The sequence below is a fragment of the Hylobates moloch genome, unplaced genomic scaffold, assembly GCF_009828535.3.
Source record: "Hylobates moloch isolate HMO894 unplaced genomic scaffold, HMol_V3 SCAFFOLD_15, whole genome shotgun sequence".
NCBI classification, from domain to species: domain Eukaryota; kingdom Metazoa; phylum Chordata; class Mammalia; order Primates; family Hylobatidae; genus Hylobates; species Hylobates moloch.
Genome location: NW_026652290.1, coordinates 73441111 through 73456768, shown reverse-complemented (window position 1 = coordinate 73456768; position 15658 = coordinate 73441111).

The following is a 15658-nucleotide window of genomic DNA, read 5'->3' as shown; positions in this document are numbered from 1 at the left end:
TTAATTTTACAAATATTTTGCTGTCTGCAGTGTTCACTTAACCTGACAAGTATTATCTTATGTGTCAGAAAATCTTGGGAGTATAATTTTTCATGACTGCCTTTACACATTTATAGCACGTGTATTTGCTATTTCTTCCCCAACAATTTCTTCTCTTGCATTTATTTTGAATTCAGGTTGACTCTGTGACTTTTAATTGGGGAGATCAATTTTTATATATTTTGGAATAATTTTTTTGGCATTTTAAAAAATTATTGACTCATTCAAAAAAGACTTGTCAGCATATACTATGTATCAGGCTCTTGCAAAGTAATATAGTACAATTCTAGGAGGTAATATAAAACATACAGCTCGTTTTCTCATTGAGATTGCAGTCTTACGGGGGAGACAGATACATCAAATAATTATTTGAACAAATCTAAAAGTGCAGTTATGGCAAAAGCTAAAGGTAAATACAAATTCATATATGTCTCAGTTATAGAAATCACCAGGATCAGAAAAAGCTTCTCCAAGAAAGTGAGACTGCAGTTCACATTTAAAGATTAGGTAGAAGAAAGTTAGATGAAGGGGATAAGGAGGGATATTCCAAGTCAAGGGAATACATGTGCAGAGAGCTTGGGTAAGAGAAAGTAGATGAGTAAAAGGAATTGGAAATCGGTTAGCATGTCAAGAGAGCAGAGCATGGAAGACTGGAGAGGTAAGGAGGGTCCAACCACATTGCTTTTCAATGGCTTTCGAGCCATGGAAAGCCACTGCTGGGTTTTACACAAAGGATTCAGATTTTGAATTTGTGTTGTAAGAGGCTCACACTGATTGAAGGACAGGGAAAGGATTGGAGAGCAGCCAGAGGGAATGCAGAAAGTTTAGGTAGATAGGTATTTTTGTGATCCAGAATTGAGGTAATGGACACTTCTATTGATGATATGGATTATACAGATGAAGAAAGTAGATAGGAGCTAAAAGCTCACTGCATTTATTAGATTGGAACTAGATGGTGGGAGATAAGAAAGTGACAAGGATGATTCTTGGAATTCTGCATTGCATAACTAACTGGATGCTGGTGCCATTTGTAGAAATATTGGGACTAAGTTTGTTGGGAGGAAGACTACAGGTTTGTTATAGGACATAGTCTCAGCCGTCTTTGAGACATCTATTGAGAGATGGCCAAGTGGACTGGGTGCAGTGGCTCATGCCTGTAATCCCAGCACTTTCGGAGGCCGAGGCAGGGGAGGGTCGCCTGAGGTCAGGAGTTGGAGACCAGCCTGACCAACACAGCGAAATCCTGTCATTACTAAAAATACAAAGATTAGCCAGGCCTGGTGGCGTATGCCTGTAATCCGAGCTACAGGCATGGGAGGCTACAGGCATTGGGAGGCTGGGACAGGAGAATAGCTTGAACCCAGGAAGCAGAGGTTGCAGTGAGCCGAGATCATGCCACTGCACTCCAGCCTGGATGACATAGTTAGACTCTGTCTCCCCTCCCCACAAAAAAAAAGAGATGGCCAAATGAAGAGTTGGCTGTGAAGATCTGTCGCTTAATAATTAATGGTTTTGTTTTCTTACTGTTTCATAATGATTGTTGTTTTTTGGTGTAGGCTATTTGGTTTATATTACCATTTAAAGTGGTTTAGAGCAGTGATTAGCAAACTTTTGTTTAATGTCCACATAGTAAATACTTTAGTCTTATGGCACATATGGTCTGTCTCTATGCAAGTACTCAACTCTGTCTTTACAGCAGCAAAAACAGACAGTAGGTAAATGAATGGATGTAACTGTTTCAATAAAATCTTACTGCAAAAACAGGTGAGTTTGTTAACCCTCGAATTAGAGAAGTTTTTATCCTTTAAATCCTTGGCAGTACCCTAGTTTGTATGTTCATATCCTTATCTGTGTACTTTATCTATGGTTCTCAAATTGTGAATCTTGAACTGGCACCTTCACCATTATAGTAGAAATGGAATTTTCCAGCCTATCCAGACTTACAGAACCAGGAACTCTGGGGAGTGGAGCCCAAGGATCTGTTTATCAAGACTTACACATACACACACACACACACACACACACGACTTCTAAGTGATGCTGATGCATGCTAAAATCTGTGAACCACTATAGCAGAATAGTAGTTCTTGATCCTGCCTACATATTAAAATTACTTGTGAGGTTTTACAAAAAAACTTACTCTAAGAACACTATCCAGAACAATTAAGTCAATATCTGGCTATGAAGACCAGCAAATACATCATTATTTTTAGAATGTTCTCAGATCATTTTCATATGCTGCCAGGACTTAAGGGTCATTGTTTTTGTATAAATATCCTGTAATAGGTGATCAATTTCTCCTGAAATTTAAGTTAATTTCAACAATGCACCTAAGGAATTAATATTCGGGGAGTTAAGGTGGAATTTAAGTGGAAAGAGTTTTCCTGATGTGACAGTCAAGGGCAAAATTCTGTTATAGGATATAGTTTTTGTCTGAAGAAATTGATTATAGCCTTGTTGAAACTAACCTATAGGTCATCTGAAATGTGTTTTCTTTGTTTTGTTTTTGAAAAATTTCTACAAATCCCTTTAAATTCTGGCAACGTTTGGGAGAAGAAACTTAAAATTTACCTCAAGTCATTCAAAATTTATCAGGAGGTGACTTTTTTTTTTTTTTTTCCAAATTTAGCCATTAAAAATTGAGTTGTAGAAGACATTTAAATGATCTATTTTGGCCTCAGAAATCACAAAATCCTGTATGGATATTGCCACAGAGTTTGATTTTTTTAAAGTGCAGATGTGTAGCAGTTATTTCTCATTGTACAACTCACATAATTTAATTATACAGTCCTATCATTCAAATTTACTGACAGCTAATTAAATATCTCAGTTGTGAAGATTTAGCATTCATTCTACTTAAATCATTTGCTTGAGTCAAAAATACTAAAAATTTCAATGGTAGTCATCTTCTTTCCTTGAATTCATGAAATGAAAACTCTCAGCATATTTAAAGCTAGTAATATGCTAAAGAGACATATTCCACATAGATCCATTTGTTCCATTCACTTGAAAGCAAAAATTCCTAACTTCTCTGTGTAGTGTTTTTAATTAACAAGGATTATAAAAATTTTATAAACATTTTAATATGTATTATGTTCACAATATATTACAAAAACTTGTTATTTCCCTAAAAAATAGAAACATTGATTAAAAATTTGATTATTATACATAAAGGGCTTCAGATCTATTGCAGTTTCCATGTCAAACTGGCTTGAAGAGTTACTAGTTCCATTTAAATCTGCAATAATGATGGTTTGTGTGAGTTATTCAGAAAGCCCAAATTGCCAGATTCTACTCCACTTTGATTCATTTATCTCAATGGAGTTGAAGAGATTGAGGGGTCATTGCAGATGAACAGTGAAAAATTTGTGAAGCACTGTAAATAGTCAAAGGGCAGGCTGGGTGTGATGGCTCATACCCGTAATCCCAGCACTTTGAGAGGCTGAGGTGGGTAGATCAGTTGAGGCCAGGATTCAAGACCAACTTGGCCAACATGGTGAAATACTGTCTCTATTAAAAATACAAAAATTAGCTGGCCATGGTGGCAGGCTCCTGTAATCCCAGCTACCCAGAGCAGGCTGAAGGTGGAGAATCACTTGAACTGGGGAGGCAGAGGTTGCAGTGAGTGGAGATCGCGCCATTGCATTCCAGGCTGGGCAACAGCAAGACTCCGCCTGAAGAAAAATAAATAAATAAAAGGGCAACAACTTGGAATAAATTGAGGGATATGTTGGAGGAAATAGATTAATAAAACTCTTCAGATTAATTGCATCATCTTCATCTGGAGTAAGAGTGAAGCATTAGACAAGTTTCTTTGTTAGGAACAATGACATATTATCAAAGTCTAAGGTTCTTGTCAAAATCATTTGAATCATGTAAAATCCAGAGCATAAAGACTAATATAAAATTGCCATTTTGATCAATCATAGTTATTTTTCTTTGGGTATGTCAAGTAAAAGTACTCTTTGGGTTAATCTCTTGAGGTTTCGTTTTTGACATAACTTTTCCTATAAAATCTAAATCTTTACTCCCTTTTTTTTTTTTTTCTTGAGATGGAGTCTCCCTCTGTTGCCCAGGCTGGAGTATAGTGGCATGATTTCAGCTCACTGCAACCTCCACCTTCTGAGTCCAAGCTATTCCCCTGCCTCAGCCCCCTGAGTAGCTGGGACTACAGGTGTGTACCCCCACACAAGGCTAATTTTTTTGTATTTTTAGTAGAGATGGGGTTTCACCATGTTGGTCAGGCTGTTCCCGAAATCCTGACCTCAAATGGTCTGCCCACCTCGGTCTCCCAAAGTGCTGGGATTAGAGGCATGAGCCACATTGCCCAGCCTGTTCACTCAATTAGTGGACACTTCAATGGCAGATGTAGTTTCCATTTTTGTTTTTATCACCCACTAATGTTGAATAATTTCAAAAAGGATGGGAAAAACTTTAGGTAAGAGTATGAGGTGCTATCATGTTAAACAGTCACGCAATGCTGATGTTTTTGTTCCTATATATTCCTTATGTAACTTTTTAAGCCAAAATGTAATTTGTATAAGGGCAAGTCATCTTGTCTCATTATTAATTCAATACCTACATCTATGGTTTTAAAAGTATACTGTGCATCAAACCACTCTGATTCAGTAGGTCTGAGACAGAACCAATAATGTGTATTTCTAACAAGTTCTAAGTTAATGTTGATGCTGCTTTGAGACCCTTCCTTTAGAACTAACAGACATCATCAATAAACAAGGAATGGACTATTTAATTTTATTCACTACGACAAAGCTTACAACTGATTTAAGAATGTGGCTAATTGAGGGTCATAAAACTTATGTTTTGTTTTTGGCTCTTGGAGACTAAACAAAAGTCTGTGGCTCTTATAGCCTGACCATATATGGGAATTAAACTCTGATCCACAACCTTTGCAGCAAACGGCTTGGAAAACCAAATCATATATTCTGCAGCAACCAGTCCAAGAAGATGAACCAAAACCTCTGCAATAATTGATAGCACAATTGGATTGGTTAATATTTGGCCAATGAATGCCAACTTCGTTCTTTTTGGCCCTAGCTTTCAACTCAGGACCAACCAGAGAAAGCCAAATATGCTTCCCAAACCAGTCACATAAGACCGTCTTGCTTCAGGTTAGCATACCTCCAGCTTCCCTATGCCAAAACCTTCAATCAGAGCACACCTGAAGCCTTCCCAATTTTTTTCACTGTAAAGTCGTCTTTCTCGCTCTCCTGTCTGATTTTGAGTTTCTGCCAAATACAAGTGATGGTAGCTGACCCCCTTCATATAGCAAAGTCTGAATACATAACCTCCTTTCTAATTTTTGTGCTCTGTTTTATTTTCACAGCTCCACTAGTTACTAACTGATCTTGAGTAACTTAGTTAAATTCTTTATGCCTCAATTTCCTCATGTAAAAAAAAAAACTGGTAATAATTGTGTTCATAAATTATTGCAGTTTCACGTATATCATAAGCATCTATAAATTATATTCAATTGATCAGCTTTATAGAGGATCACTAAAAACAATATTCCTTGGTTTAATATACCTACATTTTTAAAGATTATGTTGAAAGTATAAAATCTATCTGTTCTCTCTAGAAACTATGCCAGGATAATATTTAATGAACTTTAAGTGTTATTTTACAAAATATGTGTATACACCAAACTAGCTGTTTCTATTTTTGTAATGCTGCTGAGAAACTCAGAACTATTACTATTTCTACATTTCTTTAAGGCAGATTTTGTTTCTTCAAGGATTTTTTTTTTTTGTCAGTGTCATTATTTAAGAAGCCACCTCAAGTTTCTTTAGAGACAGGCAGAGTAAAAACTGAGGCTTATATATAAATGCTTTTTACAAGTAATCTTAATTATATAAGAAATGTATGTTAAAATGAACCATACAGATAAGAAAAAAGTTTCTTTTGACTACCACCATAAATCTTCATATCCCTTCCACAGGTGACCACCAATATTTTTTCATAGAAGCAACGATTATGCAAGGTCTGATTTTTTATCTGTAGAGATAGTAAATTGTTTGGAAGAAGGAAGTATAGTGGGGGAGATGATAAACCACAAATGATGACTGACTTACACAAATTAGCTTCACTTGAGTCAGTCTCTCAATGAAACTTGTATAAAAATAATGGCTAACACTTATTAGAGCTTATTTATTGCTCTCTACATATTAATTTAATGTTCATATCAACCTTATCTTACAGATAAGGCTCCTAAGATCCAGAGAAATCAAGTGAATTTCCCAAGTTTACACAGCTAGTAAGCAGTAGGTGGGATGTGAACACAAGATACCCACATTCAGATACTAAACTCTTAACTTCTATACTCGACTGCTTCTCAAAGACAATCAATATTCTTCCCCAAACAAATACCAACAAGAAAAATAAAAAGTCTTATGGGAAACATTAAAACAGGTCATGAGAACCAACCTTCCTTTCCTCCAAGCAACTATTACTCCTGTGTGGCTGGGGAATGATATCACCTGGTTCTTGATAGCATTGCGATGGAATTGGTCATATTTTCCATAGATAACAGGGCAGCAGTTTCCTCCTCCTCCTGAATGTGCTATATAGACTGGCAGCTGTAGGATTTCAAAAAAACATTCTGTTTTAATCCAACTCATAAAATACATGGTAATCTGCATCAAAATGAGCAAGACTGAATATGGAACACTCTTAGCCAAGAGATGGCAGGCATGACTGAAAAGGCCCTCTCAGTGCAGTAGGAATTTAACATTTAATTTTCTTATTAGCTCCAGAAGGGCAGGCTGATCTTTAACAGGTGTAAGCAATATACATAATTAATGCCACACCTCCGGACTCCCAGAAAGATCACTGGCCGGCATGAACTGCATACATGCTAGGCTGAAATTAGATCATATCTAGTATGCAATTTTGAAATTACAATTATGAATGATGGGATTCATATATGCATTTGAAAGATGTTATTTCCTTTTGCTTTTAAAAGCAGCTTTAGAAAGCCAACATAACATTCTCTTGAGAAAAAAGAAAAAGCTCTCATTAATCCATGAACAGGAATCACGTAGACTGTTAAAGCTGCAGTGAATGTGAGTAAAATTGGGCTGAATAATGACATTTAAAGTAAAACAGATCTACAATTTATTTGCAGTTGCTGAGCACTGAATGCACAGTTAAATTGCAGTTATTTGAAACACAGGGTCTTTTCAAAAACAATTGTTTAGCATCAAAACTATTTTCAGACTTGAATTATGTGCAATGAAGATATTGTCTATTTTTTTGGTTGGAAGAAAGGATTCAAACCATAATTCTTCAGAAAGCAAAAGGGCTCCTAACTGCCAAGTTCAATTTCCAACATTACAGCAAATAGAACAAAGGAGGACCAACTGGAATTTCACCTGAGTTTTTGTGACCTTACAGCAGACCTCTCTAGCTTTGAACATTATATGATGACTCTCTTCTTATTACTTTCACCATATTATTTCATCAACCCTGACTTCTTCAGGAAGACGGTATGCCAAAATTCAGTAGGTTGATCTGAAACCAATAGAGACCCAAGTGGTATGCTCTCTGATTATCTTTGGGAAGAATTCTCTCCCTTGCTCAAATGGGAATCTAAAAGTAGCCATTGTGATTGGCTAGGTCAATGGTAAAGTGAAACTTTTCCCCTTGTAATTTCTCTTATTCCTGTAAACAATCCTGGTGCAGAAGAAATGCAGTAATATTACAGATCAGCCAATTGGGAATAATTTGCTGTTGCTGGGAACAGATTAGTATTGCTCTAACTAAATGTGAATAAGAGGAAATAATTATAAAATGGGTGATTGGAGCATGCTAAATTTTGTGGCTACAGCATAGGGAAAATTTAATTGAACACATGCAGATCAAAGCCATGGCTGATGCCACTTCATTAAAAAAAATCCCACCTGGTTCACTCTCTGTCCAACTAAGTCAGTTACAAATAATCACTAACACTGACAAATCATATTTATCAAAGGTCTTTCCTTCAATAACATCTCTATCGTATTATAACTTTTTACTTTAATGAGATAATTGTCACGTAATATAAATGGTTTTATAAAAGATTCATTGATTTATGCATTTATTAAAAATATTTTAGAAACTTAAATTTTTAAAAAAAACTTCTTGAGTTCCAGGGACTGTTTTAAATGCTAGCAACATATAAGTAAAATAGTAACAAGTGCTAAAAAAGAAAAAAACAGGGTTTAGGAAATAGTGATGTGGGCCAGGGCTATTTTAGATTAGTGTCAGGGAAGTATTCTCTAAAAAAGTAACATGAATTACATGTCCCATGAATAGGAAAAATATTCCAGATGAAAGGAATAAGAAGTTTAATGTTCCTGGCATGGAAATAAGCTAATGTACTTAGGGAAATTTAAAAAAACAGAATTCCTGGGAGGTAGGGGGATAGGGTAGAGAGACATAAGCATTGGTTGTATAGGTTTTCCGAGGCAAAATCTTATATGACCTTGTCAGCTTTGAAAAGAGGTTTCAGTTGTATCTGAAATGCAGTGAGAAGGCACTTAAAAAGTGACATGATCTGATTTATATATTTGGACCATCAATCTGATTGTTACTTGCTGAGTAGACTTTGGGTTGGGGAGGCAAGCATGCAACCAATGATACCGATTTTTGAAGGCAAATAAAGTAGAATTCTCTTCTGATTGCTTATATCTCTGCAGCAAAATAAAAGCAAAGCACTGGGTACTAGTGGGAGGAGGGAAGGGTCGTTGCAGGTATAAGGAGAGAGGAAAAGGAATAAAGAGATTATTTGGGAAACTGGAGGGGTGAGTTGATCAAGGAGATATGGTAGATCCATCTATGCTGAAGGAGGTTTCAGAATAGAGATAAAATTAAAAGGATTATAGTCAGTTCCTCCAGTTCATTCGTTACTGGAGAACAACTGAGAACAACAGCAAATTGAGTCCAAACTGATAAACTTGGCTTGAGTCAATAATTTATACAGCTATTTTTGAAACTGTGTCATGAATAACTAAGGCTTTTATATTTTTCTCTCCCTTTTGTAATCCTTTCCAAGGTGATATCAAAGAGCCCTTCTCCAGGGCTCTCTGATCAGGTCTAAAAATTCAGAAGTGAGTCCCATCCAAACACTCAAGATGTTCAATGTAGTGTCACTACATGGTAACACTCCATGTCAGGCCTCTTCTATACTATTTCTGTTAGGTCATCGGTTCACTGGAGTTCATGGAAACTCATGGACAACCTATTTGCTGGTCACATGGCACAGTGAGTCAGGATTCCTGCCTCAAGCCTGTCTATCAAAGTGTCTCTCACAACAATTTCTATTTCATTGCATCTCAAATATCATGGCGCATATCCACAATCTCAGTTTCCAAAGATATGTAGCCTCCTCACAGTGTGCCCTAAAAAAAAATTATCTTCAGTTAATATTTACTTCCCTATATTTATATAGATATCGCCAAGCCCTTCCCTATCAAGCTGCAGTCTCACAGAGGAGCAACGTTGATGAAGGTTGGAGCTGGTGGCAGGAACGCTGACATTTTCTCTAGTCGCTCTTATTCACACTGGCCTAAAGTTAAAACTCTGTAATTTAGTCACCAGATAGGAATCTTCAAATATTGAGGGAATTAAACATTTTCAGAAACTCTTGAAAATATCTAAAGAAATAAACAAAAAAGTGTCTTTCAAGACCCTTATGTGTTACTAGCGATACTTAGAAACTCTGCTTTGAACTTTGAGCTGGTCAGTGGCCTCTTAGTTCCATGGTGTATAAGCATTAGAGGTGGAAATATCCAAGGAATTATGAATTCAGTAGAAAATAAAAATATATAGTCTTTTTTTTTAAGCCCTAAATATTAACCCCTTTTCAAGGATATAAAATTTGAGGGTTTTTTTTCCTACTTAAGTTACAAAATGAGAAGAAAGCTGGAAAAGAGCTGGTATTTATTGTATTAGATTTATTTTTATGATATGGTGAGCAAAGAAAGTTTATCCCAGTTGCTAATTGAATAAGTATATTTACATGCATGGCTAAAACAAATAGGAAGAATTGAGCATTTTGTAAATCAGACACAAGGAATAAATATATACATAAAAGCATATTGCAACATTAAATGAGATCATACAGAACAGAAGCACAGCCTTTTGAATCATTCAAATTATTTTAATATTCCATCCCTGTCAATTACTAGCTCTGTATTTTGAACAAGTTGATTCACTTTTCTTGACTTTGGTTTGTATGACTCTGAGAAGGTATAGTGATATTGTGAAGATTAAATGAGATAAATAGAAATTACTGCCACCAGAGTTGCAGTCATTATTATTAATTTATCATAATTTAAAAGAGCTCATCTATCAAAGATTTTGCAATTTAATAATGTAAATAAGACAAACATTTGGCCAACACATTAGTGTCAAATAATCCATTGTATGAGATATAAAGGAAGAATTAATAGGAAAATAATTCGAGACTTTCATAGATATGCTAAAAGATAAATTTGGATCAAAGACACAATCAATAAACAACACTCCCACCCCCACCATGTGTTAACACAGAGCTAGTGAAAACCTTTCACTGAGGGCTATAAACAGATTTCAAACCCATAAGATTGCCAGACATATTCTTATATAAAGACAGAGGGTTATGAAAGGCAGAAGCTTTTCTTCTGTGGCAATATTTGGACTCTGTTTTGCCTGCAGCTCCTTGCTGCTTTAAATAGAAAGTCAGGGAGGTGCTCTCCTTAGGCAAGAGCATCTTGGCCAGGAGTTTTTCAATGTAATCATCTTTGTCTATGAGGACCCTAATTATGTGATATACCCTAAATGGCGCTTCTTTCTCATTACTGTTGACCCCAATCCTCTCTGACTTGTCCCACCAGCATCATAAAGCTTTTCTAACAAACTTCCCCCCTGGCTGAATTCCCATGGCTTTCATTCTGGTATTCAACAATGCAAGGAGCATAGTTGTGTTCCATGGAAATAGTCCTTTATTACACTGATACCATGTAAATTCTGAAGGATGAAATGTGATCTTTTAGTGATCTGTCTTTCAGAGCTGAGAACCCAGAATGATCTAATATATTTTGTTGAGTGAGCTTCATCGAACCATTATTAATTTCTTTATATTTTTCACATGATCTAAATATTCTCAGAATTCCCTGAATCATTCTACCTATTTTCTAGTGAAGAAGAGAGCATGTTGTAGAATAATTCAGTTTTCTCTTGTTGCGTTTGAAGTTCTTTGCCTTCTATAAGAACTCCAGGTATAATTAATTTATGAGCACAAGGCTTGGAGTTTGATTATTTTAAAGCAGAGCAGCAATGTATCTGCACAGAATCCACAGCTGCTGTAGCTGCACATTTGCATCTGGACTCATCTCACCCACACTAAATTTGCTGCACCATCAAGCTTATTTGAAATCACAGTTCTTTGGGTGTTGGTACTCAAATCCAAGTCACTGAAATAATTTAAACATAACTTAAAAAACACACTGTTTTACATGTTTTCATGTAGCCCATACTAGGGATCATATGTAATTCATATGTTATTCTATGATAAGTGGAAATAGACTGTTGCTCATTTCTATAAGTGAAACACCTAATTAACAAAGTGATTAATTCTCTTTCCTATACTGATTATCACTGTGACATTATGTTTCAGAGAACATTAGGTTTAAATTGATTTCTCTTTGCATGGGCTACTATATATTTATTTTCAACATATTGGGGTAAAACATTTAAAAATGTATTTTTAAACTGTGAACATTCAATAACCTAACAGATGTTCTTCAAATATATGCAGTGAAGAGATTCGGATTAAAGAAAAGTCACCAAGAAGCATATACATACATACATGTTGCAGTCATATCAGTACAGTAGTGGATTAAATAAATTGTGATTTCCCTTAAATGTGCCTCAAGGTATCATCCCACTGTAACTGAACACAGAATCCCCAATGCATTATGGCTATGAAAGAGCAAAGCAAGGCTATCAGTTCTCAGCCAAAATTGGGGAGTATAATAATATTCATGTGATATGCATACTATATGAATAGAAATATTGACACACCGGAACACATCCAGTGGAGAATAGTCAGGGTGAGGAGCTAATGGAAAGAATTAAAACCTGCTGGCCGGGCGCGGTGGCTCACGCTTGTAATCCCAGCACTTTGGGAGGCCGAGGCGGGCGGATGACAAGGTCAGGAGATCGAGACCACGGTGAAACGCCGTCTCTACTAAAAATACAAAAAAAATTAGCCGGGCGTGGTGGCGGGCGCCTGTAGTCCCAGCTACTCGGAGAGGCTGAGGCAGGAGAATGGCGTGAACCCGGGAGGCGGAGCTTGCAGTGAGCCGAGATGGCGCCACTGCACTCCAGCCTGGGCGACAGAGCGAGACTCCGTCTCAAAAAAAACCAAAAAACAAAAAACAAAAAACAAAAAACAAAACCTGCTTATTTTTTTTTTTCCGGGAAGAGAGAAGGCTCATTACAGACATGATAGCTACCTTTTATATATCTGAAAGAGTATTGTGTGAAAAAATAATTTATGTCTCATTACATTTTGAAAATCTAGGACAAATAGGTAAGAGTTTGAATAAAGCAGATTTAAGGAAAAAATAACCAACCATTGCAAACAATTAGAGTTGTCCAGTAATGCAATGTATGAGAAGACACTGAGTCTCTTATCACCAACAGCATTTAAATTTGGACTTCAGAAAATGCTATTGAGTATATTCAAACATCCTAATGGGAAGCTGGCCAAGATGACCCCTAATGTTCCATGTGACCCTGAAATTTGTTTATTTAGGATGAAGCCTGTTTGGTAACACTCTAAAATATTGCACCCATCTGGGGTATGAATATTTTAATCCAAACATATTTACAGATCAATTACTCTATTTTGTCTGGAATAGACCAAGTTTACAAGTTTATAGTTAGTCTTCTCGCATAATTATAAATAGGGAACAGTTTCACTTTAAATACTGTTAAGATTGAACAAAAAATCTCATGGTTACACTATATTGGTCATTATTTCAAAGGATTTAAAGTATTTATATTCACAAGATATGATAGATAAATTATTTATAGCCCCAGGTGCCTAGCATGTTAAAATAATGGATATACTTAAAATTAATATCTTTGTTAATATAAGAATAATATACCATATATTTTAATACTGTTACCAATGGGAAGTAATAATATCACAATGATTATTTTAAAATCTCAAGGTAGTCTTTTATTAAGAACTTTAATGTATGTAAAGTCTGCAAAATGCTCAGGAAAAAAGTGGGTAGTATTTTACTTATAAAAAGTGAAATTTTAGACATGTTAGAAGAATGGCCTATAAAATATTCTGTCTGGAAGCAGATTTTGGATGGAGGCATAGAAAAACAAACTGTTTTGTGCAAGAATTTCCGTTTTTATCATGGTGCTTCAGGGTTTAGGATTTACTTAGTCTGTACACCAGATGTACTTATAAACAGCCAGCTAAACAATATTCACTTCTACTGTATAACGTCTTTATTCATTTCCCCTTGGTAATGTAGAATAAAGTTACAGGTTGATTTTGTGAAGTAGGGCTGATTGAAATATGAATTGCCAAAAGAAAAGCAAAAGAAACTGTGGGATCACTTGATGATATTGAAAGTAGAATTGGTTTAATTAACTGAATAAAATTTGGAAAGGCCTTTTTTTTTTTTTTTTTTTTTTTGAGATGGAGCATTGCTCCGTCGCCCAGGCTGGAGTGCAGTGGCGCGATCTCAGCTCACTACAAGCTCCACCTGCCAGGTTCACGCCATTCTCCTGCCTCAGCCTCTCGAGTGGCTGGGACTACAGGTGCCCGCTGCCACACCTGGCTAATTTTTTTGTATTTTTAGTAGAGACGGTGTTTCACCATGTTAGCTAGGATGGTCTCAATCTCCTGACCTTGTGATCCACCCACCTCGGCCTCCCAAAGTGCTGGGATTACAGGCGTGAGCCATGGCACCCAGCCTGGCAAGGCATTTTTAAAAACATAAGAATGATTTTATTCTACACAGGATATTTGATATCATAAAATTAGATATTTGATGTTTTCTTTATATAACAGCTATAATACACTTTCAGGAGAGTTTACTTTTCGATATGAAAAATAATAAAGGAATAGCGAACAAGAAAGACTTATTTTCTTTAAGAAGGCTTTATGAAAAAAAAGATCCTTCTCATTCTTTGATTTATTCATTTGATAATATTGCATATCCTCCTTAAGCCTGGCAGTATCCTAGATGCTGCAGTGATACCCGAATACTTGGGGACATGTAATGTAATAATTTACATACCTTAACTCTTGTAATCTATATACAAATACTGCATGAGAACATCCTGAGCTTCTATTTAATCTTGGGCAGTATGGCTCTAAACTCTATATTGTTAAGTAATTTTGCATAGCTGTAGTTTCATAGAGATGAGACCACAGTTTTGAGTACTTGCTTAATGTGTCTTATAATTTTATTTATGATATCATTTCTTCAAATTATTTTATTATCTTCCTGAAAGGCTGCAGCAAAGGTTGTTTTGTGGTTGTTATTGTGTTTTGCTGGTTTATGTGTATAACTTGGAAATATTTGGTTAAACTTACAGTGAAAAAATAGAAATGCTATATTGAAATGTCTGTAGGTTAGTATAATGTAAAATATTTTGTGAGTATAAAATAAATGAGGAGGAAATCTCTATCAAAGGGTAGAGAAAGGCCAAGAATAAGAATGGGTCACAGAACTAATGAAAGAGCAAAACAATTCATTGTATGTATTTGCCGTGTAATATTTTGCCATATTCAATAGTGATCAAATTTTGCTCAGTAACCATATCTAACGTGATCACATTACATGAGGTTAAGAATGAAATTACGATGAAACATGCTTGAAAAAGAATATATTAGGCTTAGAACCTATTGGGTTTATGACAATTCAATATGCATATGGAAGAACTCACAGATTTCTTAATAAAAATTTGACCAACTGAGTGTACACAATAAAAACACATTATCATTTGAGATACTCATTAGTGATGCTTTCTTGACTGTGATGAATGAAATTGGTAGTGCAATTACAGGTTGCAGAAATATAACTGGACAGATCAGAACTGGAATATTACATCCCATAATGGTCACTCTATTTTAGAAGGGAAAGAGACAAAACTACTTCTATTCAAAACCCAATTAACAAAGTAGTTTGAAAATACAAAACCATAGCACATGAGGACTGGTTTAAAGAAGAAAAAACTCAGGGATCATGAGAATTATATTCAGATGTTAAGAAGATACATGTATAAATACTGCAATGAGATAAAATGTAACACTATTAAAAACTTACTAACTGTTTAAATTACCTGAAATTGTGTTTGGTTGCTTCAAAGTGAGGGAGTTCCAATATAAAGGTATCTTAATGGCCACTCGTTTGGATGCTGTGAAGAAGATTCAAGCATTAAATGAGTGGTAGAGCCATAGACTAGTACAATTGTTTTTCCAAAGAAACGCTATGATGGGCAAAACGTTGAAAATGGAGGGATTCTCCAGCAGGGAATAAATTGAATGTGACGAGGAGGAGCAAGTGCTAATCTTTAAAAAATGTTCTCAGTTGGAAAGTATAAA